Below are 27,908 nucleotides of genomic sequence, written 5' to 3'. Positions count from 1 at the left end.
TTCAAAAGTCCAGGCACCATATTTAACCCAGCCCAGCACATAATCTCACTCTCTCCAGCCCACCAGAGATGCTTGGCAGCCAGAAGAGGAAGGCCGAGAGCCTGAGGAAGAAGGCATCACCCGGCTTCACGCACCAGGCCCGCTAGGCCCTGATCAGAGGGGTGCAGGCGCACAGGCATGTGTTATATCCCAGCACAGCAGCCTCACCTCTCAAGCCTGGGAGGCTGTCGTGGAGCAGGTCAGCGCAGCTGGAAACCAGGCCCGAAATGTCACCCAGTACAGGAAGAGGATGAATGATCTCACCTGCTCCACCAGGGTAAGTCATCCTTCAGCACCCTCCAGTAATAAACTCTCATCATGGCAACATGCTCTCTGACGGCTACTCTCTTCAGGGATCGCACGCAGCCATTGGCGGGGGACACATAACAACACTCACTCTCTCACCGAGACTTTCACATCACCACCATCCCATCTATCAGGTTTCTCACAATCCATCCCTGGCCCTTCTGGGGAGGGCTCACCACGCACACAGGGGACATGCATCTCACCCAAGCTCTGCTCCTTCCCTTCTCATCACATGTCTTTCTCTCTTCTTCATACAGGCCAAGCTGGTGCACAACAGGTGCAAGAGATCGCAGACTGGGAGAGGGTCGGCCGCCATCCTCGCTCTCACTGAGTTTGAGGAGGTTGCAGCTGAGCTGCCTGGGGAGGACAGGGATCGTTCCTGTGGGGAAGGGGAGATCGGCCTCTTCCAGCAACCTAGTACGGATCACAGCTCCATCACTTCATCAAATTCTGACATTCACAGTGAGTCACATGCAGTCTTATCTAGCTCATGCTCATTAACTGAACTCTATTTTCTATTTTCTATGCGCCAGCTGATCGAGGCCCCCAAGCCAATTCAGCACAACCAGCGCGAGCCCACAGACTTCATCCAAGGAGGAGGCTCCGGAAGAACCTCACACACTCCCTCCACCAGCTCAGAGGCACACAAGTCAGTGGGCCACAGCTGTAGATTAGATCGGGCTCACTTTTTGGAGAACGCCTCACTGACACATAGGAGGCAGGGACAGACCAGGTGTCTGGCATTCGGAGGGCTGGAGACCAGCCATCCACTCAGTCCGAATCAGATGATGAGCCTCTAGAAGAGGCCACCAACTCAATGCTGGAGATGCAACGACAGGCAGTGGAACATCAGGCAGAGATTTGACAGTCACTCAGCAGACTGGAGAATGATGGAGAAGTCCGTCCGCGTTCTGTCCGATGTCGTGGCTTCGACACGCAAGCGCCTCGAAGTCACCATGGGAAGGCTAAACATGTAAATAAATTTCACTTTTGTTAATACATTTGATGGTTGTGTGAATGTTCCTGTCAACTGAAGGCGTTGTAATTTTGTACTTTGGGATCCTCTCATTTTGAAGTTCAGCCTTGCTCCCACTCAGTGATCGTGTCCCACTGCAAGATTCACATTCCTGTGATGTCAACCTCAGTTGATCTAGTCTCCACACTCTTGTGTGATGTCAGGAAGATGTGTTTAAATCTTTATTGGAAGTGTGTGATGTAAACGTTTCTAACCCTTCTTCCTCAAGGAATGCCATTGAGTGAGGGCAGCTCATCAGCATTGATATTCCAGCGGCATGTGTGTCTCCTCAGTGGTAGTGGCAGAATAAAAGACAAACACGGGAGGAGGAGATCCCTGGGCATGTCCACATCTCAGTCGTAGCAGTGTTTACATCATTAGGTGGTGAAGGCTTCAAGTTTTCTCTCACATCGCTCTTGTTCCTCAGTGGACTCTCAGTTCCCAGAGAGAGCTCACTCACAGGGCCCCACGGACCAAAGCAGAGAGCATGGCCTGGCAATTCATGAGGTCAGGACGTGCAAGTGTGAATGTGGGACTCGTCCTCGCTGCAAGTGGGTGGACATCCCCTGAGATGAAAGAAAATGGCATTGAGGGCTCGGAGAGATGTGGCCATATTCCCTCACTTAAATTTACTCCTCTTGGAACCTGTCAGCAATTAACGTATCACGGGCACATCTCCCATGTCTTCCTTCCCACATGGCGTGATTGTACTCATACTGACCCTCAGTGGCTTCCTGAGGTTCCTGGGCCTCCAGATCTTCATCCTCCGATGAACTCTCATCCTCCTCCAGTTCATCTTCTGGTAGAGGTTCACCTCTTTACATTACCAGATCGTGAAGGGTGCAACACACTGCGAAGATGCAGGGAACCCTGTTGGGAGTGTATTGGAGTCAGCCACATGAGCAGCCAAGCATCTGAAGCGCATCTTCAGAAGCCCTATGGTCTACTCTAAAAGGGAGCATGTGGAGCTGTGAGCAACGTTGTACCTCTCCTCGGAAGACTCTAAGGGCAAAGCCCCAGTGTCATCAGCCAGCACTACAGTGGGTACCCCCTATCCTCAAGCAGCCATCCCTGCAGATGTAATGGCCCCTTGGAAATCTCAGGCACCTGGGAGCGACTCAGGATGTAGGAGTCAAGGCAACAGGATACTGTGCACAAATATGCAGTATGTTCTTCCAGCGATCACACACCAGTTGTACGTTGATGGAATGAGAGCCCTTGCAGTTTAAAAACATTAGGGGCTGCTGCCATGGAGCCCGGATAGCCACATTAGATATTCTATTGCACCCTGCACATCGCCTGAGATGGCGGTGAAGCCGATGAATCTTGCAGCCTGGCTATCTTCTTCCAGAGCAAACCTGACATAATGATGGGCCTTCCTGTAAAGGCTGTAAAGGTCATCTGTGACCTCCTTTAAGCACAATACGTTGCAGACTGAGCAATGCCACACAGGTCGCCTGTTGACCCTTGGAAAGAACCAGAGGCCAAGAAATTGAGTGCTGTGGTCACCTTCAAAGCCACTGGCAGGGGATACCCTCCAACTCCATGTGGCATCAGGTCTTCACGAAGAATGTGGCATATGTGATATACCAGAACTCGGGACAAGTGCAGACATACATGACATCGCCTCTCACTCATTTGTAAATAGGAGACTCTTCTACGATAAACCCTAGGTCTGGCGAGTCACCCCGGTTGTCTGGGTCTCTCCTCCTGACCCTCCTGTTCATGCTCTGGTTCCGCTTGACCATGTCCCTCCTGCTGGAGCTGTGTGTGGAGTCACCTCTCCCTCCTTCGCCTCCTCCATTGCATTAGGACCCTGACAAAGGCAGCATTGAGCCCTGGATCCATATGTGTTTTTGCCTTCTCTCTGAAAGGAAACATTGAAGACATTAGTGATTCAAGAGGCAAGAAAGTGAAGCTCTGAAGATGACAAGTTTGGAAACTGTCAGGGTCCATAGTTTTTCCTGCCCTGTGATGCCGCCTTGTTCCTGAGACACTAGCACACACACATCGAGGTGACCAAGATGTCATCGCAGATATGTAACATCTTGAGCCTTGCATGGGATGCTAAAGTTTCAGTGAGATGAGTGACCCAACCTAGCTCTGTGCTCCAATCTCAGATGTGGCATATTAATCAGCTGCTCATGGGCAATGAGCGGATGCCCTTTGGCCCATTAGGAATGTCAAATCTGGGGAACACTTGACAGGCCTTCATTGATGGGATGCCGTATATGATACAGCTGTGCCTCCCTCACTATTACCTGCATTCACAAATTCTACATTCCTATGTGTTATCTTTGAGATGCAGCGACTGTGATGTGAAGCCACTGAGTTCTGAGCAGCCTTTTAACAGTGTTAATGAAGCCATTGGCTCTCAGTGGCTTTCATCGCAAAGAGGTCTTCCTCTTTTCTTTCTAAGCAGATTCCTGCTCACTCCAGCGGCAACAAGAGGTTAGATGGCGACACCAGAAAGGCCCCCCTTGTGTGCGCCCTTCCCCCTCACTGCCATTCCACAGCCTTCTCTACCCGTTGCCCCCCTTGTATTCATCAATCCCACCCTCGCCTCACAGCCCGCCCCTGGTTGAAATGTTAGTTTCTGAAAGCGGAGGCCTGCATGAGTGCCACAGCACAGTGATGTTCCTTGGGACAGTGTAGGCAAAGAGCAGGAGCAGTCCTACCCTACAACCCCAGCACAGTGGCGTTCATTGCATCAAGACCGGCGCAGCGCTATGGCTGGTAGGTTGTGTATGTTCCACTCACCTCGATGTTACCAGGGAACTGAGGTCCGACTTGTGTACCCCGCCCCTTTTCAAACGGGTTTGAGGCTGACGTAATTTCCTGCCGGCGAGACACAAGATTGGAAGGCCTGACAAGTTTCCAGCGAGCAGCTGTTTTAATGGGCATTCATGGCATGTTAATGAATGTAAATGGAGTTCGCACCACTCGTCAGCGAGATCAACACACCCTCGGGAGAATTGAAACCCGTTTTTACAATGGCGGATTTGTGATTTTTTTTGCCCGCCGCTGGATCCTCTGCTCCCGTCTGCCACGAAACCCGCTGCGGGTGGGATGGGAGAATTCCGCCAATGAGGTCTCCCGTTTAAGATGGAGATGAGAATAAATTTTTATCTCTCAGACAGTCATGAATCTTTGGAGCCCCTTTCCCCAAAAATCGGTGGAGGCAGGGCCATTGAATATTTTTAAGGTAGAGGTAGGTAGATTCTTGACTAACAAGGGGGTCAAAGGTTATTGGGGGTCGGTGGACTGTGGAGTTGCGGCCACAGCCAGCTCACCCATGATCCTATTGAAGGACGGAGCAGGCTCGAGGGGCCAAATGGTCTACCCCTGTTCCTAATTCGTATGTTTGGCCCAGGACACTGTGGAGAAATCCATTGGTCACCTTCAGAGAAGAGTGCAGTGGGAACATTTACATCCACCTGAGAGAAGCAGATGGGGACCTTAGGTTAATTTTCCTTTAGAAAGACAGCACCGCTGACAGTGCAGCCCTCCCTCAGTACTTGCTGGGGTGATAAGGTGGGACCGGCCCATTCAGCGTGCGCCGGCGATAAAGCCTGGCAGCCCCCAACCCGGGTGTTGCTCCCATTGCCAACAGCACCACTGGGTAAGGGTAATAAAATATCCTCGTGTTACCCTCCAAACTATTTGCTCACCCTCTCCATCAAACAAGTTGCACAAGGCAGAGAGAAAAAATCCCAGAGATAGCGATACAGACCGAGGTGGGGAATGAGGTAAACAAACCTTATTTACCTAAAGTTGCTGTATCAGTTACTGAAAACAGCTGATTATCGCTACATCGCTGTGAAGCTGACAAGATGGAAAATGGTATGGCTGGTATTTGCAGAAGGGTGTATGTTTGGAAGTGAAGGTGAGGGAGGCTTCACTAGCTTCTGATTGCGACGTGTCCTTATCAAACATTGAACTTGAAGCAGGAGGTGGGCGGGGGGAAAGGGAGGGGGAGATCGTTTGTCAGGGACTCTTAGCACCCAACAACCTGAGCTCCACCACCTTATCCTGAGCAATCTCCAAATGAGCCACATGTGATGTATTATTGGAAATCGAGACAAAACATAAAGGGACAGGGACAGATGTCGACACTGCTGTGTAAACATAATTACAGAACATATTCAGATGATAAGCATGACTTGCAACGTCAAAGCAAGTTTGGTAAAGAAATAAAAACATGTTTTTGTGGAGTGCAATGATAATCTGTGTGTGTGGGGCATGTTTTCTGAGAGGGTCCTTTGTCATGTAAAACGTCGTGCTGACAGTAATTTACACCACGCAAGTGGAAAGTTTAATGCGTTGGTGAAACTCATATCAGATGTACAAATAACCAGAACACTTTAGAGCATTATCTTTTCACTGCTGAATTGCTAATTGCTCGGACAGAAATATCATCTGGGACAGAGAGACTGGTTTGTTACAGGGAGTAAGCTGGCCTACCTGACCTCACCTAGAGCAATGGTGATGCTTCTGTTGCCTGGAGTCTCCTCGCTCCACTCATGGTGGCTGTCCTTGCCCAGTCTGCTGCAGGACCTAGACCCACATCAACATGAGTGACTCTTATCATCCTTCTGAAAGGGCCTAGCAAGCCACTCAGTTGCATCAAATATCAAGAAGATGGCGCGTCATAACCTTTGCAAAGGCAAGTAAGAGTGGGCATTGAATGACTACTGTTATTATCCTAGACCAGACTCCCAGGTTATTGGTAAGATCCAGTTAAAGACCAATAAAGTTTTGTTTAAAAGAGACAAAGTTTGAGATTCAAGACAATTACTAAGTGAATAAAGCCATAAGGGCAGAATTTTACGTCCCCTGGGCAGGCATGTGCCCGTCCTGATCAAGCATAATATAGTATGCGGTGACATCGGGTGAGCGTCCCCACGTGATCGCGCACTTGCGCGATATTTCGGTCGGCAGGCACGTGTGGGTGCTGGAGCCGCGCCTGCCATTAATTAAGAGGCCACTTAAGGCCATTAAAAAGCCAATTGACACTGAATTTTCATTGCCCATTTGATTACGCGCCCGTTGCATGGTCAAAATGAGCAGGTGGCCAGCCGACATTTTCAAAAACCCCATCCATGGGCGGGATAAAAGGGGTGAGTGGCATGGCCAGTGTGAGTAGTGGGGAGTTTGATACATAGTTTGTTGCTGGTGACTTATTGGCATTTGGCAGCTTCATCTCTGTTCGGAGCTTCATTCTTAGCATTTCCAGGCTTCATTTCAGGACTCCTTGGTGTCTCCAAGGCCCCCGGAGGATTCGGACCATATGGATCCTTCCAGGTATCAGACAGTCTTCTATTTCCCTGGAAATGGGGATTGTGGTCTCTGCTGGTGGCACATCCTCTGAGGAGGAAGTGAGCGGCAGGAGGGGGAGGAAGCCAGTTGTCCCAATGCAGCTTCCAGGGGAATGAACTGTGGGAGGAGGTGCAGGCACATGGGGCGCAGCGCTAGCAGAATGTCCAAGGTGGAAGGAACCACAGAAGACACCACTATCCTGCAGCGTCTCAATATGTCTGAGGTGCAATGCCAAAGGGGGCTCCGCCTCTCAAGGGAGACAGTGACCTCCATTTGTCAGAGGATCGGCCCTGACACCAGCTCCCACTGTGTGGGTGGACATCCCATGCCAGTGGCTCTGAAGGGAAGGTCACAGTGGCCCTCAACTTCTATGCCTCCGGCTCTTTCCAGGGGTTAGTGGGGGATTTGTGTGGAGTCTTCCAATCAGCTGTTCACAGTTGCGTCAAGCTTTTGAGAGAAGCTCTGTTCAGGTGGGTACTGACCTTTATCCTTTACCATATAGATGAGGACAGCCAGGCTGAGTGAGCCAGAGGTTTTGCAGCGATTGCTGGGATCCCCCCCCCCCCCATCAAGGGTGCCATCGACTGCACACATGTGGCCCATCAAGGCACCAGCGGGTCAGCCAGGTGCCTTAGTTAACAGGAAGTGATTCCATTCCATGAATGTGCAGATACTGTATGACCACAAGATGCAGATTCTGCAAGTCTGTGCAAGGTACCCTGGCAGTTCCCATGATGCTAATATCCTGAGACATTCCCAAGTGCAGAGGCTCTTCAGCATTCTAGCCTGACTGGATAGATGGCTGCTGGGTGACCAGGGCTATCCATTGAAGAGGTGGCTCATGACACCTCTCCGCCACCCAAGAACAGGGGTTGAGCAGCGGTACAACAGGAGCGATGTTATCAGGCCCTGGTGATTTATCGGCCTTTAATCCCATCAATTTCCCCAACACCATTTCCCTACTAATACTGATTTCTTTCAGTTCCTCCCTCTCACTAAACCCTGTGTTCCTCAACATTTCTGGTATGTTATTAGTGTTCTCCTTTGTGAAGACAGAACCAAAGTATGTGTTTAGTTGGTCAGCTATTTCTTTGTTCCCCATTATAAATTCCCCTGTTTCTGACTGTAAGGGACCTACATTTGTCTTCACCAATCCTTTTCTCTTCACATACCTATAGAAACTTTTACAGTCAGTTTTTATGTTCCCTGCAAGCTTACTCTCGTATTCTATTTTCCCCTTCTTAATCAATCCCTTGGTCCTCCTTTGCTGAATTCTAAACTGCTCCCAATCCTCAGGTCTGTTGTTTCTTTCTGGCCAATTTGTATGCCTCTTCCTTGCATCTAATACTATCTCTAATTTCCCTTGTAAGCCATGGTTTGGCCACCTTTCCTGTTTTACTTTTGCGCCAGATAGGAATAAACAATTGTTGCAGTTCACCCATGCGCTCTTTGAATGTTTGCCATTGCCTATCCACCATCATCCCTTTAAGTACGTTTCCCAATCCATCATAGACAACTCGCGCCTCATACCATCGTAGTTTCCTTTATTAAGATTCAGGATCCTAGTCTCACAATCAATTACATCACTCTCCATCTTGATGAAGAATTCTATCATATTATGGTCGCTCATCTCCAAGGGACCTCGCAGAACTAGATTGCCAATTACTCCTTTCTCATTACACAATACCCAGTCTAGGATGGCCTGTTCTCTCGTTGGTTCCTCAATGTATTGGTCCAGAAAAACATCCCGTATACACTCCAGGAATTCCCTCTCTACGGTATTGTTACTAATTTGATTTGCCCAGTCTATATGCATATTAAAGTCACCCATAATTACAGATGTTCCTTTATTACATGCTTCTCTAATTTCCTGTTTAATGCCATCCCAACATCACCACTACAGTTTGGGGGTGTATATACAATCCCCACTAACGTTATTTACCCCTTAATGTTTCTCAGCTCTACCCATACAGATTGCACATTGTTGGAACTAATATCTTTCCTCACTATTGCATTAATTTCCTCTTTAACCAGCAATGCAACTCCACCGCCTTTTCCTTTTTGTCTGTCCTTTCTAAATACTGAATTCCCCTGGATGTTCAGTTTCCATCCCTGGTCACCCTGCAGCCATGTCTCCATAATCCTGACTATATCATACCTGTTTACATCTATTTGCGCAGTTAATTCATCCACTTTATTGCAAAAGCTCCTTGCGTTAAGGCACAAAGCCTTAGGGCTTGTCTTTTTAACATTACTTGTCCCGTTCCCACTATTTTTCACTGAGGCCCTGTTTGATTCTTGCCCCTGATTTCTCTGATTATCACTTTTCTTATTCCGCTTTCTGTCTTTTGCTCTTGTCTTTGATTCCCCTTCCTCTGACTCTTTGCATAGGTTCCCATCCCCCTGCCATTTTAATTTAAACCCTCCCTAACCACTTTAGCAAATGTTTCCCCTAGGATATCAGTCCCGGTCCTTCCCAGGTGTAACCGGTCCAGTTTGTACTGGTCGCACCTCCCCTAGAACCGGACCCAATGCCCCAGGAATCTGAAACCCTCCCCTTCACACCATCTCTTCAGCCACGTATTCATCCGATATATCCTGCTATTTCTACTCTGACTGGCATGTGGCACTGGTAGTAATCCTGAGATCACTACCTTTGAGGTCCTACTTTTCAATTTACTTCCTAACTCCCTATATCCTGCTTTTAGGACCTCATCCCTTTTTTGACCTATGTTGTTTGTACCAATGTGTACCTTGGCCACTGGCTGTTCACCCTCCCCCTTCAGAATGTCCTCTAGCCGCTCTGAGACATCCTTGACCCTAGCACCAGAGAGGCAACATACCACCCTAGAGTCTCATTTGCAGCCACAGAAATGCCAATCTATTCCCCTTACAATTGAATCCCCTATAACTATTGCATTCCCACACTTTTTACTCCTCCCCTGTGCAGCAGAGCCAACTGCGGTGCAACGAATCTCACTGTTGCTGCTTTTTTCTGAGAGGCCATTCCCCCTAACAGTATCCAAAATGATATATCTGTTTTGCAGGGAAATAGCCACAGAAGATTCCTGCACTGCCTGCCTAGTCCTCTTGCTTTGCCTGGTGGTCACCCATTCCCTTCCTGCCTGTGGACTCAGCCTGCGGTGTGACCACCTCTCTATACGTGCTATCCATGATACTCTCCACCTCGCGGATGCTCCACAGTGTCCCCAGCCGCCACTCCAACTCAAAAACCCGGGTTTCCAGGAGCTGCAGCTGGAGACACTTCCTACACACATGTTGGCCCCGGGCACTGGAAATGTGCCCAGCTTCCCACATAGAGCAGGAGGACGACACCATGGCTTTGAGCTCTCCTGCCATGACTTACCCCTTTAAATTAAATTAAACGTTTTGGAAGATACTTAATCAATTACTCTCGGGCCCTTGTTCCCTGCTCCTCATTGTTATAGAATATAGCCCCTGCAAGCGATGAACCACAAAATAAGACCTTAAAAACTATAAGCAATTAAAGTAGTAAACGCTTACCCGGCCGTACTCAAAGGATCACCTCGTTCCCTTCTCACCAAACTCTCTCAGTCACCCCTGCTCTCCCAGCTCCCCTTCAACTCCTGACTCCTCTCACGCTTCTCTTTAACTCTGGACTCCTCTCGTGCTCCCTTTCAATCCCAGCTCCTCTCGCGCTCCTTTTCAACTCCCGGCTCCTCTAGGTGCTACTGACTACCTGTCCCAGAGTCCTCCTCTTACACTCTCTTCTAGGTGCTGCTGACTGCCTGTCCCAGAGTCCTCCTCTCGCTATCTCCTCTAATTGCTGCTGACTGCCTGTCCCAGAGTCCTCCTCTCGCACTCTCCTCTAGGTGCTGCTAACTGCCTGTCCCCGAGTCTTCCTCTCACTATCTCCTCTAATTGCTGCCAACTGCCTGTCCCAAAGCCGTGCTCTCGCACTCTCCTCCCCGGGGCCTGATAATCTACATCCCAGAGTACTTAAGGAAGTGGCCCTAGAAATACTGGATGCATTGGTGGTCATCTTCCGAGATTCTATCGACTCTGGAACAGTTCCTACAGATTGGAGGGTAGCTAATGTAACCCCACTATTTAAAAAGGGAGGCAGAGAGAAAACAGGGAATTATAGACCAGTCAGCCTGATGTCGGTAGTTGGGAAAATTCTAGAGTCCATTATAAAAGATTTAATAGCTGAGCACGTGGATAACAGTGGCAGAATCGGACAGAGTCAGCATGGATTTATGAAAGGATAATCATGCTTGACAAATCTACTGGAATTTTTTGAGGATGTAACTAGTAGAGTTGATTAGGGGGAGCCAATGGATATGGTTTATTTGGACTTTCAGAAGGCTTCCGACAAAGTCCCACATAAGAGATTGGCGAGTAAAATTAAAGCACATGGGATTGGGGGTAGTGTATTGAGATGGATAGAAAACTGGTTGGCAGACAGGAAACAAAGAGTAGGAATAAATGGGTCTTTTTCTGAATGGCAGGCAGTGACTAGTGGAGTACCGCAGGGATCGGTGCTGGGACCCCAGTTATTCACAATATATATTACTGATTTAGATGAGGGAATTAAATGTAATATCTCCAAATTTGCAGATGACACAAAGCTGGGTGGGAGGGTGAGCTGTGAGGAGGATGCAGAGATGCTTCAGTGTGATTTGGACAAGCTGGGTGAGTGGGCAAATGCATGGCAGATGCAGTATAATGTGGCTAAATATGAGGTTATCCATTTTGGTAGGAAAAACAGGAAGGCGGATTATTATCTGAATGGCTATAAATTGAGAGAGGGGAATGTGCAACGAGACCTGGGTGTCCTTGTACACCAGTCACTGAAGGTAAGCATGCAGGTGCAGCAGGCGGTAAAGAAGGCAAATGGTATGTTGGCCTTCATAGCCAGAGGATTCGAGAACAGGAACAGGGATGTCTTGCTGCAATTGTACAGGGCCTTGGTGAGACCACACCTGGAATATTGTGTGCAGTTTTGGTCTCCTTATCTGAGGAAGGATGTACTTGCTATAGAGAGAGTGCAGCGAAGGTTTACCCGACTGACTCCTGGGATGGCGGGACTGACATCTGAGGAGAGATTGAGTCGATTAGGATTATATTCGCTGGTGTTCAGAAGAATTCTAACAGGACTAGACAGGGTAGATGCAGGAAGGATGTTCCCGATGGTGGGGGAGTCCAGAACCAGGGGTCACAGCCTGAGGATATGGGGTAGACCATTTAGGACTGAGATGAGGATAAATGTCTTCACCAAGAGAGTAGTGAGCCTGTGGAATTCGTTACCACAGAAAGTAGTTGAGACCAAAACATTGTATGTTTTCTAGAAGGAGTTAGATATAGCTCTTGAGGCGAAAGGGATCAAAGGGTTTGGGGAGAAAGCGGAAGCAGGCTATTGAGTTGGATGATCAGCCATGATCATAATGAATGGTGGAGCAGGCTCGAAGGGCCAAATGGCCTACTCCTACTCCTAGTTTCTATGATTTCTCCACAAGGGCGGTGGTAGAGAGGACCATAGGTCTTCTCAAGATGCGCTTCCGATGCCTGGACCGTTCAGGGGGTGCTCTACAATACCCTCCAGAGTGGGTGTCACTTATAGTGGTTGCATATTGCGCTCTCCACAATCTGGTACTGGCAAGGGAGGACCCACTGGAGGAAGAGGATCTTTCTGCAGCTGCAGAGGCCACAGATGATGAGTCCAATTGTGAGTTAGAAGAGGAACACTTTGAGGAGAACGCTGAGGGTGTGGAGCCAGACCTCGGTAATCTCCAGGTAGACAGGGACACCAGGGCCACCTTGATCCAACGCTTCTTCAGCTAGGCTGCCAAAGGTCAGCATCAAATGCATGCCAGGGCTGCTGCCTCCATCCTGGATGTCTGAAATGGTCCTTTCATTTGAACCCAAAGTTCATTCAGTGCCTGTGCATTAAATTTTAGAGCTACTCATGTCCGGCATTACATATTGGCATACCCAGCACCAAAAAAATAAGAAGGTAAAGCATACTCAGGCCATTACAACAGAAAGAAACCAAAGAAAATGTACATAACCTTTTCTGGTCTTCATTCCCAGACCAGTAAAGATAAACCAAACATAAATGAACAGAAAATCACCTGTGGACTGTACCTCGTGTGCTCATGGTGCCTTAAACTTACGGTTCCGAGTATTACATCTTGGTGCTTCCCCCTCACTAGCACTGGCATTGGAGGCAGCCTGCTGACTCAGCTGTCTTGTTGACCTCGGTGCCCTTGGCAGTCGTCCTCTGGCCAATGGAGCCTGTGCTGGTCCCACCTGGGAGGGAGCGGCCATTGCCAGGGCTAGCATCTCCCAGTCATCGTAGCCTCATCAGATGCGACGGTCGCTGGCAGAGGGACGGAGGAGCTGCTGCCATCATCCAGAGCACCCTAAGAGGAGCCCACAGAAACAACAAGTAGCTCGTGCACCAATGTGACGTCGTTCTGGACATCCCTGCTCACCATTGATGGACGGGCACCTAGCTGGGATACTGGGTGCCTCATCCATCTCTCACACTTACACTGACCACCTGAGGCTATTGCCTGTGTGGGGGCTTGCAGGTCAGAGCACAACTCCAGGAACCCCTGATCCTGTTCCTGGAGTTGCCTCTCCACGAGAATCGGCACTCTCTCAATGGAGGAGGTGTGCGCTTAGCCATGAGGGTCAACGCAGTGCTCACGCTCCGCATGGGCTCCTCCATAATGGAGGCCATGGCACGCAGATCCTCATGGATCTCCACCAGATCCCCCCGCATTGGACATCCAGCGTCTAATGCCTAATGGATGACTCTAGAGGCTCAACATCTGCCTTCGACTGAGCATCGTCCTGGTCCCCAGCCATCCTCTGACTACCAGCGCCTTGGGCACTCTCTGCCTCCGCCTGCACTTCAAGCAAATATGAAGTGCTCTCACTAATGTGCACCGACATTCTAGCCCTCGATCTAATGCCCACTGAGGTGCTAATATCTGCATTGGTGCCTGCTTCAGAGAGCGGGTGTGACGCAGGTGACAGTGAAGCCTGGTAGTCTTCCGGCACCAGGGATGACCCTCTGGGGTCCAGAGAGCAAGTGCATGCTGGTGAACCTAAAAGGAAGAAGAAGGACATGTCATTAGTTAAAGTCACCACACTGTCACTGTGCACGCCAGGCACCCTGATGAGACAATGGAGATCTGCATCATGATGCCATTGTCTTTCAATAATCAATGGGGACTCCAGGTTTGAGGCTCCCATCAATGAAGGGACTATACTAGAAAGGTTGCACAATTCAAAATTCTCATCTCTGTGCACTGTACCCTTACCTTCGCCTGGCACCCCCGCCCCTCCACGCCCTGTTGCATGGGGAGCTTGCTGGCTCTCGAGCTCAAGGGCATCCTGCTCAAACCTGTTGAGCAGCAGCAGGTTGGGTGGGCTTCTACCTGTATGTGCCCTCTCTGATTGGTTATGGCTCGTCTTCTCCTGAAAGGACTGAGGAGCATTGATTAGTCCAATCTCTACCTGCAGCTCTAATGCAGCCTGGCCAACCCCAGCTGAGGAACCCCTCGCAGGGCACATCCGAGTCATGGCCCTCCAGCCGCAAGGCACTCAGTCCAAGCAGCTAGGGCTCACCCCCCTTGGCCAGTTCTGGCGTCATTGACAGTTGGCACTAAGACTTTAGCACCGCTGAGGTCCATGACGGCCACACCTTAACACTTCTGCACACCGTCCCATGCCAACACAGTTCTCACCCTTCCTGAGTGCAGCAGGCCATTGAACTGCTTCTAGAAGCGCACCCATGTGTGCTGCACCACGTCATGGTTGCTCACCAACACTGCCACCTTCTCCATGCCCTGTTGGTGAAGTGCGGTGCCCTCCTCCTCCCATCTCTAGGGACAAGGGTGTCTCTCCTGGCAGCCACCTCCTGCAGCAGGATGGCGAGGCATTCATCTTAAAAGCAGGGGGACCAAGTGCCCACCCAACCTGCCCTTCCACCTGGCAACTCCAGCCGTACTCGACTCCATAACTTGAAAGTTGAAGACGCAGATGAGATGTTCTTCTGTGGCAGTCTTCCAGGGGCTTCTGGGCCGTTTTTAAACCAGCTGCCGGGTTGCCATTGGAACCGGCGGCCAACAGGCACCCGCCCCCGCTCGGCCCTTCCGACCAGTGAAGAGCTGGGTTTCACACAGGGCAGGCCTTAATTGGCCCGCCAGTGTGAAATCGAGGTCGGGGGCCGATTACGGGCAGTGGACCGTTTCCCGGCCTCTCCCAGGCCTGACCAGCCTGCCCGCCCAGCGACCTCAAAATCCTGCCCATAAGATCCCACTGGTTTTGAAAAACAAAAAATAAACTATGCAAGGTAAGAAAGATAATCTTTTGATTGGGCACCTCAGAGCCTTCTAGACTCAACACCAAGTTCAACAATTTTAGATTGTAACCTCAGTCCACATTTTGTTTTGTGTGGTTTTTTTTTTGCTGATTTGGTTTTTCTCTTGTTTCTTTCTGAAATATTTTGCATTTGGATGGCAGCTATTCTGCCATTCACACCTCCTCTAGACACATCTTTTGTTTCTTTACTTGTCCCAGTACCACTCCCGGCAAATGTAACCCCACTATTTAAGAATGGGAGAGGAGGGAGAATGGAGAACTACAGACTTGTTCGTCTGATGTCAGTGGTAGGGAAAATGTTGAAATCTATTATAAAGGATGTCATAACTGGACATTTAGAAAAAAGTGGTAAAATTGGGCAGAGTGAACATGGATTCATGAAAGGGAAATCATATTTGATAAACTTGCTGGAGTTTTTGAGGATATTACTTGTAGCATAGATAAAGGAGAGCCCAGTGGATGGGTGTACTTGAATTTTCAGAAGGCTTTTGATAAGGTCCCCCACACAGGAGGTTAGTAAATTAAATTAGAATGTATGGGATTGGGGGAAATATACTAGTATGGATTGAGTATTGGTTGACAGACAGAAAGCAAAGAGTAGGAATGAATGGATCATTCTCAGGATGGCAGGCTGTTAATCGTGGGGTATCATAAGGATCAGTGCTGGGGCTACATGTGTTCTCAATCTATATAAATGACTTGGCTGTGGGGACCAATTGTAATATTTGCAAAAAGCAAAAATCTGCGGATGCAGTTCTATTGAAGAGTCATACGGACTCGAAACATTAACTGTGTTCCTCTCCGCAGATGCTGTCAGACCTGCTGAGTTTTTCCAGGTATTTTTATTTTTGTTGTGTAATATTTGCAAATTTGCTTATGACATCAAACTGGATGGGAACGTAAGTTGCGAGGAGGATACAATGAGGCTTTGAGGGGACTTGGGCAGCCTAAGTGAATGGGCTAGAACATGGCAGATGGAACATAATGTGAATAAGTGTGAAGTTACTGATTTTGGTAGAAAATACAGAAAGGCAGAATATTTCTTAAATGGTGAGAGGTTGTGAACTGCACGTGTCCAAAGTGACCTGGCTAACCTTGTTCATGAGTCACTAAAAGCTAGCAGGCAGCTGCAGCAAACAATTAGGAAGGTAAATGGTATGTTGAACTTCATCGCAAGGGGGGTTTGAGTGCTGGAGTAAAGATGTCTTGCTACAGATATATAGAATCTCGGTGAGACCTCACATGGAGTATTGCATACAGCTTTTGTCCCCTTATCTAAAGAGGGATGTACTTGCCGTAGAGGGAGTACAACGAAGGTTCATCAGTTAAATCCCTGCGATGGTGGGATTGTCTTATGAGGAGGGATTGGGGACCTGGCTCTGTATTCCCTGGAGTTTCGAAGAATGAGGGGTGACCTTATTGAAACTTACAAAATTCTTACAGGGCATGACAGGGTGGATGTAGATAACAAAAACAGAAAATGCTGGAAAAACTCAGCAGGTCTAACAGCACCTGTGGAAAGAAAGACAGAGTTAACGTTTCGAGTCCATACGTGGTGGCCTACATTTCCAAGTATCTATCTGTGCCCTCATCTACTCTATTTACTAGACTTTTTGCACCAATATACACACTAACTGAAGTATGCAACACTAATCGCTGAACAATTTCTTTGTTGTCTATATTCTAGCCTTTAGTTTTTCGAACTTCCATTCTTGCTTACTAATTTTCTGCCTTTTATTTTCACTTTTGCTTCTCTCCCTTCTGAATCTTTGCTCAGGTACAGTTCCCCTGCCAAGCTAGCCCCTGGACTATTCCCATTACGTGAGTGAGTATAGAAATAGAAGGATAGAGCAGAATAACATGTGACCATAGAGATATTACAGGAGGGAGAACTTTAGATTCCTGGGACATTGGGAAAGGTTCTGGGTGAGGTCTGAACTGCGTAGGCCTGAGGGGTGGCACCTCAACCAGAGCCAGAACCAATGTCCTCTCAGGGAGGTTTACTAGTGCTGTTGGGGAGGGTTTAAAGTAACTTAGTAGGGGCGGTGGGGGTGGGGGTGGGGGAGGAAGGGGTGGGGTGGTGCTGTGAATCAGTAGCTAACATGAGAAGGGAAGAACAAGTTACACAATAATGTCTAAGTTAGGTTTTCAGCGCACGTATATATAAATGAAGCATGGTAATTAAGGTTGGTGAGCTGCAGGTGCAGATAACCACATGGGAATATGATGTTGTGGTGAAAACAAAGGCCTGGCTCAAAAAGGACATGATTGGACGCTAAAGGTTTTCAGGAAAAATAGGGATGGAAAAAAGGAGGAGGGGTGGCAGTATTAATTGAGGTGAATATAACATTGCTATAGAGAGAGGATGCCCTGGCGGAGTCAAAGACAGACTCTATTTGGTTAGAGTCAAGAAACAATTGAAATGTCATTATCCCACTGTATTTATTCCATAGGCCATCAACTGGTAGGAAAGATATAGAGTAACAAATTTGCAGGGAAATTGTAGAGAGGTGCAAACATTTTAGAATAACAATAATAGAGGACGTGAATTACCCTAATACAGACTGGGACAGTAATAGTGTAAAGGGCAGAGAGCGGGAAGAGTTTCTGAAGCTTGTTCAGGAAAGTTTTCTTGATCAGTATGTTTCTGGCCCAGTGAAGAAGGAGGCATTGCTGGATCAGGTTTAGGGAATGAGGTCGAACAAATGGACCAAGTGTTGCGGAATACTTAGCGACAGTAATCGTAGAAACCTAAGGTTCAGATTAGCAATGCAGAAGGACAAGGAGCATCTAGAGTAAAAATACTTAATTTGAGGAAGGCTAATTTCAGTGGGTTGAGAATAAATCATTCCAAGGTAAATTGAAATGCAAGATTGACAGTAAAGTAAAAGTGGGCTTTGTTTAAAGGGAAGATAGTTCATTTATTATTGAGATACATTCCCATGATGGAGAAAGGTAGGGCACCCAAAACCAGAGCTTCCTGGATGATGAAAGAGATATAGGGTAAGATGAAGCTGAAAAAGAGTACATGGGACAGATGTCGGATTGATAGTAAAAGTGAAAATCAGGCCTAATATAGAAACTTCAGAGAAGAAGTGAAAAAGGAAGTTAGAGATGCAAAGAGAGAGTATGAGAAGAGACTAGCAGCTAACTTAAAAGGGAATCCAAAAGTCTTCTATAGGCATACACATAGAGAACGCGTAGTAAAAGTGGGGTCAATTAGGGACCATAAAGGGAGACAAATGAAGGCAGAAGCATGTCTGAGCTATTAAACAAATACTTTGCATCTGTCTTTACCAAGGATGAGGATGTTGCCCAAACCATAGTGAAAGAGGAGGCAGTTGATGTACTAGATGGCATGGTTATACTACAAAAAATGAAGTCACCAGGATTGGATGGAATATATCCAAGGATGCTGAAGAAAGTAAGGGTGGAAATGATGGAGGTACTGAGCATAACTTTCCAATTCTCCTTTGATACAGGGGTGTTGACAGAGGACTGGAGAATTGGAAATGTTAGAAAAATGATGCAGGGATAAACACAATAACTTATAGGCCAGTCAGTTTAACTTTGATGGTGAGAAAGCTTTTAGAAACAATAATCCAGGACAAAATTAATAGCTATTTGGATAAGCATGGATTAGCTAAGGAAGGTCAGCATGGATTTTAAACTAAATCATGTTTAACTAATTTGATTGAGTTTTATGATGAAGTATTGTACAGAGTAAGACTAATACGCATGTATTCATTATTGAACTAATTTTATTTTCACCTTTCCAACAGGAGGACAGCAGAGAGGTCAATATAATAATGTGCTCAGATATTGCAATATAATAGACTCCCTCCCCACTTAAAAAAAACTTATACATTAAAATGTAAAATGGTACATGTACGTAAATTCCCAGAATACAATATGACTAAATCAACATCAACAAACCTTAAAATTTAACAGGTTGAGGTTGCATACTTGTTCTTACTATAATCACAAACAAAACATATATAACCAATACTGCCAGCATAATTTGCATTTAAAAGAATTGTTTTTCCTTAACACCAATTTGTGTTGAAAAAAAATCATCATTTGACAAGAAGTAACGAAAAGAACAACTTATTTCTTCTTCCTCCATACATACTTTCAATTAACCTATCTGGCTTCTTTCTCTTTCTGTCTGGGTATCTTCTTCCATTAGCTTGACTCAGCTCTCTCAACATCTCTGCTTGTGTCAAACCTGAATTTTGACTTTGACTACCAATTCCACTTAATGATTAGGACTGTGACATTCATTGATTTGTTTTAATCAAAGACCCTGACTCACTTAGCTCTACTGTTTGATACTATAATACTGACAAACTTTCAATTTCTTTTTGACTTTTACTTTCACTTTGGGCTGCAGGAGGAATTTGGACTATAGGAGGTTTATCATGCTCTCCCTCTGTCAGGTTTCCTCTTTCAAGCAATACATGACACTGATGGAGCACCTCTCCAATCTTCACTAGATATATGAATGCATCTTGTCTCTTTACAACAATTCCATCACACACTTCTTATCACCTTTCTGATTTCTCACCATGACCTTCTGATCAGTGCTGAACTCTTTAAGTTTCATGCCTGGTGTATCATGACTCATTTTCACTTTGTTTTGCTTTTATCTTACTTTGCTATTGACGGCTGGCTTAAGCAAACTAAACCTTGTCCTAGAAATGTGCTTAAACACTAACTCGTAAGGTGAGCATTCTGTTTGTAGACTGTGGGGTTATTCTGTAAGAGAACAGAAAATTGCCCAGGCTGTGTCAAAGAGAAACAAGGAAATAACTGCCTAGCTTGTCACCTAGCAAATACCTCTGCAAAGATCTCTTCACAATCTGTGCACTTCTTTCTTCAGCACCATTTGATGCTGGATGATATGATGTTATTAGAGTGTGTTTAACTCTATTCTTAGAAATATTTCAAACTTTTCTGATGTAAACTGAGGATCATTACCTGACACCAACACCTCTGGCAACCCACAAAATACAACCCAACTTCTCAAAGCCTCAATAATTTTGACACTTGTATTGGCATAAACTCAAAAATTATCCACCACTGTAGTTATCAATAAAAACAAGTTACTCTTTCCCTTCCATTTCAAGGAAATTGACATGCACTCTCCCATGGTTTTCTTGTGTTTGCCCCCGTAATGAAAGCAACCTTGTGGATCATTTCTCATTCAGAGACACACTTCATAACTTTTCCCAAACGCTTCAATATTTCCACTTGGAGAGGCAGGGATTAACCAGGGACAGTCGGCATAGCGAGGTCATGTCTAACAAATTTGATTGCATTTTTCAAGGAGGTGACTAGGTTTGTAGATGAGGGTAGCGTAGTTGATGTAGTCTACATGGACGTGAGTAAGGCTTTTGACAAGGTCCCACATGGGAGAATGGGCAAGAAAGTAAGAGCCCATGGGATCCAGGGCAATTTGGCAAATTGGATCCAAAATTGGGTTAGTGGCAAGAGGCAGAGGGTGATGGTTGAAGGTAATTTTTGCAATTGGAAGCCTGTGGTGTACCGCAGGGATTGATGCTGGGACCTTTGCTGTTTGTAGTGTACATTAATAATTTATGCGTGAATATAGGGGGTATGATCAGTAAGTTCGCAGATGACACGAAAATTGGTGGTGTCGTAAATATTGAGGAGGAAAGCCTTAGATTACAGGACGATATAGATGGGCTGGTAAGATGGGCAGAGCAGTGGCAAATGGAATTAATCCTGAGAAGTGTGAGGTGATGCATTTTGGGAGGACTAACACTGCAAGGAGATACACAATGAATGATAGGACCCTAGGAAGTACAGAGGATCATATGGACCTTGGTGTACATATCCATAGATCTCTGAAGGCAGCATCACAGGTAGATAAGGTGGTTAAGAAGGCATATGGGATACTTGCCTTTATTAGTCCAGGCATAGAATATAAGAGCAGGAGGTTATGCTGGAGTTGCATGAAACACTAGTTAGGCCACAACTGGAGCACTGTGTGCAATTCTGGTCGCCACACAATAGGAAGGGTGTGATTGCACTGGAGAGGGTGCAGAGGAGATTCACCAGGATGTTGCCTGGACTGGAGCGTTTCAGCTATGAAGAGAGACTGGATAAGCTAATAGGTTAGGATTGTTTTCCTTAGAGAAGAAAAGGCTGAGGGGGGAATTGATAGAGGTATACAAAATTATGAGGGGCGTAGATGGGGTAGATAGGAAGAAACTTTTCCCCTCAGTGAAGGTGTCAATAACCAGGGGGAATAGATTTAAGGTATGGGGCAGGAGGTTTAGAGGGGATTTGAGGAAAGATTTTTTCACCCAGAGGGTGGTTGGAATCTGGAACATACTACCTGAGGGGGTGGTAGAGGCAGGAACCCTCACAACATTTAGGAAGTATTTAGATGAGCACTTGAAATGCCAAAGCATACAGGGCTACGGGCCAAGTACTGGAAAATGGGATTAGAATAGATAGGTGCTTAATGGCCGGCATGGAAATTATGGGCTGAAGGGCCTGTTCCTGTGCTGTATAATTCTATGACTCTATCTCCATCTATCTTTAGGCTTTGCTGCTGCCTACATACAAACTATCCCTGTGTGCTCTTAATAAAGTTCTTCTAACAATCTCTCTCTCTAAACTTTAGCAGAATAATAAATCTTCAGCCCCAATAGGAGGCAGCCTTGATCTATACTCAGTTCAATTCTACACCAATTTTACGCCAACAATTAGGAGGGCAATTAAGCCCATTAATGGCACAATTGTCTGTCATTTTACATAGCCCGTCCAAACTTACGGTTGGTGGATGGGCGAATCGGCCACACGGCTTTTACCTTTTTCAGCAAACCTCATCCAAGGGTGGGATGAGGTTTCCAAAGTAGAAACCTGTGGGCAGCATTTTTATTATCTATATTTTCAGGTGCCTGTTTCTGATGCTTGGACATTTTTTTCCAGCATTTTGAAACTTTATTTGATGGTTTTTGGGTCCGAAGCTCCCTGACGCAGCTCTCTGCCTTCAGAGAGCTTTCTCTCAGCACTCGCCCATGCCTGCGGTGACCTCATCGTCCACCCTCTTCCCAGTCCCACCCCGGCAGCGCTGAACTTTTCAGCCTGCGTTTCATGCTGGCTGGCCATTAATTGGCCAGCCAGCGTGAAATCTTGGTCGGGGGGCCAATCACGGTCGGTGGTCCATTTCCCTGCTGCTCCCAGGCCCTCCGAGCGTGTGCATCCGCCAAGCTAAAAATTCAGGCCCTAGGTGTGAAATATGCCTGCAATTTCTCATCATTACACTCTTTAGGCCAGCCATTCATGACATAATTGAGCACTTTACTGAACACCACACCCTTATGAGTTTCTTCACTAATTTCATTGGCATGTCATTTGTGTATGTAAAGTAATTCACAGGTAAATTCACAGGCTAGAAATGTATCAGTCTTCATGGGAAATCTCGAAAGAATGCCTATATCTGCATGATCTGCTGACTTATGATATTTAATATTGTACTGATGGCTAATTTTATCATTATGTTCTCCTTGTTCAGAGACCACTTTGTGCTCTCTCAGCACTTCCTCAATGTTAGACATACTCTTACTGACCCCTAGTGTAAACAACTTGGCCCAGTTTAACCGTATCTTCTTAAACCAATTCCATCCTATCAGGTAGGCTTTGTTCCCTCCTCCTACTACCAATGGCAAATAATTGGATGGATCATCATATTTCACCCTAATACGAATTTGACCTTGCAAAGAAATATTACTATTGGAATAATTAGTCAGGTCTATACGAGTTTTGCATAAGATAAAGTGACTTACTGATTTCTTGAGCTCCCCTTTTGAGATAACAAGTAGAACTGCAGCTGTATCCAAATTGCAAGTAAGTTGTGAATCTCCAATTTTCATTTTACTGTGGTCACTGGAAGTGTATCTTCAGCTCCATTACTCTCATCTTCCATATACTGTTTTTCTTACTCCCTGGCTGAGCACAACACTTGATCTTCCTGCTTGACAATATTAACTTTTGTTTCCATATGTATCATATATGCACTCTTGAACAAGCTTTAGATCTGCCATGACCTTGACCTGTTGCATGGCTGTGACCTGAAGCTATACTATGACCTGGAGTATTATTGCTTCCTCTAGTCCTGCATGCTGGCAGGATATACTGACTTTCCCCCAGGCATAGCACTTTCACTGGAAATGGGGGCATATAAATGGCTGGTGGCTACCATGGCAACAATAACATCTAAAGTTCTCACTCTGAGACTATGAACTTGGCTGCTGTCACCTGGATCTCACTGAAATCCAGAAAACCTCCCTTCCACCTCAGGAAAAGAGCTTCCTTGCAATTTGTAACTATCTCTTTCTGCCATTTCCATGGTTGTGGCCTCAGTGCAGGCCTCCTTCTGTATCAGCTTAGGACCTTTGCAAAAGCTTTACCTGGATGTATTGTTCTTTAAGACTACAAACATGTTTCTAAGGTTGACTTCTAAGCTTGTGCCATACCCATAGTGACAAGTGAGTTTCTTTAATTCGAGAATGTAACCTGCAATGTTCTCACTTGGCAACTGCTCCTTTCACAGAATGCAATTCTCAATGTAATCTCATCCTTAGTCATGTCATAATATAAATCCAGAATCTCATTAATTTCAGAATAGCCCATAATACTGGGATCTCACGGACTACATTGGTTAGACACCACCTTGAAAGCACCTGACCCCATCCTGGTGAGGAAAACATTTACTTTATTCTCATCTCCTATTTTATTTGCTTTCTGCCAAATGTGTAACCTTTGTTTTAAATTACACCAGTCCTCTTTGGTATTGTTGAATTCCCCCATTGTCCCCAAATATGCCTTCACTGCCATTTTTCAATTACATACCACTGTGTACCTGAATATGATGTGCACATAGATCAATCTTTAAAACTGCTCAAACTTCCTCAAAATCAACTTTAGAAGCTCCAAATATGTGTCACAATGTTCTCCAGTCCTTAACTTCTCAAATGCAATGTAAAAGAAAACTCCATCCTGTTGTAAAATGTTGTGTGTAATTGAGTAATTCTCATGAAGAGTTTCTGAATCTTGTATATTTTAACAGTAAATGTTTATTAGCTACTCGTAACTATGGGCAGAATTTTCCATTCTCGGTTGGCGGGGCTTGTGGGAGTTGGCAGCGCGCCTGCCGACAATTAACAGGCCTATTAAGGCCGTTAAAGATTTAATGAAATGAAATTTTTCGCTGACAATCCAACCTTACGGTTGGTGGGCAGGAGAAAAGGCCAAACGGCCTTTGGATTTTTTGTGAAACCTCGTCCATGAGTGGGGTGAGGTTTTGATCAGTCATAAAATTATTTTTAAAGTTTTCAAAATAATTTCTAACATGTTCCTGCTCATGTGACAGAGTCACATGAGCAGGGACATATTATTAACATATTTAAAATCTTTCTTCTTTATTTTCAAAAACCTTAATCTCCCCGAGGCAACTCTGTGCCTCAGGGAGCTTTTCCTGTGCTCACCTGTGTGCATGCGCAAACTTCCATGCCCACCTTCCACCCACCGCTCCCCCCACCCCACACAGGCAGTGCTGCAGCACGTGTTTCATGCTGGGCAGGCCTTAATTGGGCCTCCAGCGTGAAATCATGGTCGCGGCACAATCGCGGGTGGCAGTCGGCTTCCCGACTACTCCCGCTCTCCTCCATAGAGCCCGCCTGATGAGGGCAAAATTCTGCCCTATATACATATATACAGTATAAGGTCTAAGCTAGGAGCTGTCTCCATGTTTGCCTCTACACATGCCTCTGTCCAGTACAAGGCTGTCCTCCAGGTTTGGGTCATGTGTTCACATCACGCTGTGTGCGGTACTGTACCCATTCCCACATTAACCCTTTCTATGCCAGACCCTTGTACTACACATCCCAGCCTCGTCACCATCTTTCTATTGTGTATTGCGTTGAGTAAGACTAACACACGCTAAGCTACAGACAGCCATTATTGGAATAATTTTATTTTGACCTTCTCAACAGAGTACAGGGGGGTTTGGGGTGGGTGTTGGGGTAGGTGGTGGGTACGCGGAGGGAGCTGGCAAGAGGACTCTGGATGGTAGCCTGCCAAAGTGAATGAGTGTGGTATCTGCCTGAGTGCCAGCCTATCAACTCTGCTCCACCAGATCACAGCCTGTGTGGTGAAGGTGAAAATACCACCCCACCCCACCCTCTGTTTTTAAGCAGGTTAGCAGCAGCAGTACACTAACATACAAAGCAATTGTGAGTGAGTGCATTAACAATGCACCAGCAGAGGGAATTAAATGCCCCCTGCTCTGAACCCCCTGTGGCATCTCCAAAATGGGCAGCATTGGAAGGGATTCAAAACTCTGCTGCCTGTCCCCTGATTCGCACTACATTCCGTTCACCTATGGCACTGTTGTAAAATTAGGGGTCACCCTTTTAGGACAGAGATGAGGAGAAATTTTTTCTCTCAGACGGTTGTGCGACTTTGGAACTCTCTGCTTCAGAAGGCGGTGGAGGTGGGGTCATTGAATATTTTTAAGCAGAGGTAGATAGATTCTTGTTAGATAAGGGAATCAAAGGTTATCGGGGTTAGATGGCATTGTGGAATTCAAAACACAAGGACATCAGCCATGATCTTAATGAATGGTGGAGCAGGCTCGAGGGGCCGAATGGTCTACTCCTGTTCCTATTTCTCATGTTCTTATGTTCTACGCTCACTGACATAGAAACAGGCTTCTCTGCTAAGGCAAACAAGCCTGATTTTTCTAGTTCTCTCCATATAACTGAAACCCCTCATCCCTGGAACCATTCTAGTAAATCTTGTCTTCACTCTCTCCAAGGCTTTGTTATTCTGCCTAAAGTGTAGTATTCAAAAACCTACTATGCGTCCCCTGACTTGCACCAAGTCGTGTTCACGCAACACTCCAGCCAAGGCCCAACCAGTGTGAACCAGTGTCAACCAGTGTAAGAGTGATTGACAAAAGAACCAGAGGTAACATGAGGAAACAGTTGTTTACACAGCAGGTTGTTGTGATCCGGAATGCCTGACAGGGTGCTGAGAGCAGATTCGCCAGTAACTTTAAAAGAGAATATTATAAATTGTTGAGGGGGGAAAGGATTAAGAGCTTTGGAGAAAGAGCAGGAGAGTGGGATTAATTGGAATGCTCTACCAAAGATCCAGCAGGGGCACATGGGTTGAATGGCCTCATTCTGTGCTGAATCCTTCTATGTTTCTTTGATGCTAAGAACAGAGCACTGGGTCCAATCGGGTAGCTCGTTCAAAGAGCCAGCGCAGGTTTGATGAGCCAAACATGCTCGTCCTGTGCTGCATGATTTCATAATTGCAAGAGAACTTGCCACCCCTACCCAGTCTGTCCTAGATATGACTCCAGACTCACCCTACTATCTGGCTGGCTCTAGGCCTTTTATACATATGTAAAGGGCAAGAGGGTAGCCAGGGAAAGGGTGGGCCCACTCAGGGACAGAGGTGGGAATCTGTGTGTGGAGCCAGAAGAAATGGGAGAGATACTGAATGAATACTTCTCATCAGTATTCACCAAAGAGAAGGACTTAGCGGTCGATTTGTCTAGGGAAGAGTGTGTAGATAGCCTGGATCATGTTGAGATCAAAAAAGAGGAGGTGTTAGGCATCTTGAAGAATATTAAGGTGGATAAGTCCCCAGGGCCAGATGGGATCTACCCCAGAGTACTGAGGGAGGCAAGGGAGGAGATTGCTGGGGCCTTGACAGAAATCTTTGTATCCTCACTGGCTATGGGTGAGGTCCCAGAGGACTGGAGAATGGCCAATGTTGTTCCATTGTTTAAGAAGGGTAGTAGGGATAATCAAGGAAATTACAGGCCGATGAGCCTTACGTCAGTGGTAGGGAAATTATTGGAGAAGATTCTTCGTGACAGGATTTACTACCATTTGGAAGCAAATGGGCGTGTTAGTGAGAGGCAGCATGGTTTTGTGAAAGAGAGGTTGTGTCTCACTAACTTGATCGAGTTTTTCAAGGAAGTGACAAAGATGATCGACGATGGAAGGGCAGTGGATGTTATATACATGGATTTCAGTAAGGCCTTTGACAAGGTCCCTCATGGCAGACTGGTACAGAAGGTAAAGTCGCACGGGATCAGAGGTGAGCTGGCAGGATGGATACAGAATTGGCTTAGTCATAGAAGACAGAGGGTAGCAGTGGAAGGGTGCTTTTCTGAAGGGAGAGCTGTGACTAGTGGAGCTCCGCAGGGATCAGTGCTGGAACCTTTGCTGTTTGTAGTATACATAAATGATTTGGAGGAAAATGTAACTGGGCTAATTAGTAAATTTGCAGACGATACCAAGGTTGGAGGAGTTGCAGATAGTGAAGAGGATTGTCAAAGGATACAACGGGATATCGATCGGTTGGAGACTTGGACGGAGAAATGGCAGATGCAGTTTAATCCGGACAAATGCGAGGTAATGCATTTTGGAAGGTCTAATACAGGTAGGAATTATACAGTAAATGGCAGAACCCTTAAGTGCATCGACGGCAGAGGGATCTGGGTGTACAGGTCCACAGGTCTCTGAAAGTGGCAACGCAGGTGGATAAGGTAGTCAGGAAGGCATATGGCATGCTTGCCTTCATTGGCAGGAGTATTGAGTATAAAAGCTGGGAAGTCATGCTGCAGCTGTATAGAACCTTGGTTAGGTCACACTTGGAATATTGCGTGCAATTCTGGTCACCACATTACCAGAAGGATATGGAGGCGTTGGAGAGGGTGCAGAGGAGGTTTACCAAGATGCTGCCTGGTCTGGAGGTTATTAGCTATGAGGAGAGGTTGGAGAAACTCGGATTGTTC

Source organism: Cetorhinus maximus, chromosome 5 (genome assembly GCF_964194155.1).
Source record: "Cetorhinus maximus chromosome 5, sCetMax3.hap1.1, whole genome shotgun sequence".
Classification (NCBI taxonomy): domain Eukaryota; kingdom Metazoa; phylum Chordata; class Chondrichthyes; order Lamniformes; family Cetorhinidae; genus Cetorhinus; species Cetorhinus maximus.
The sequence above is the reverse complement of the archived record's forward strand: the minus strand, read 5'-3'. Positions refer to the sequence as shown.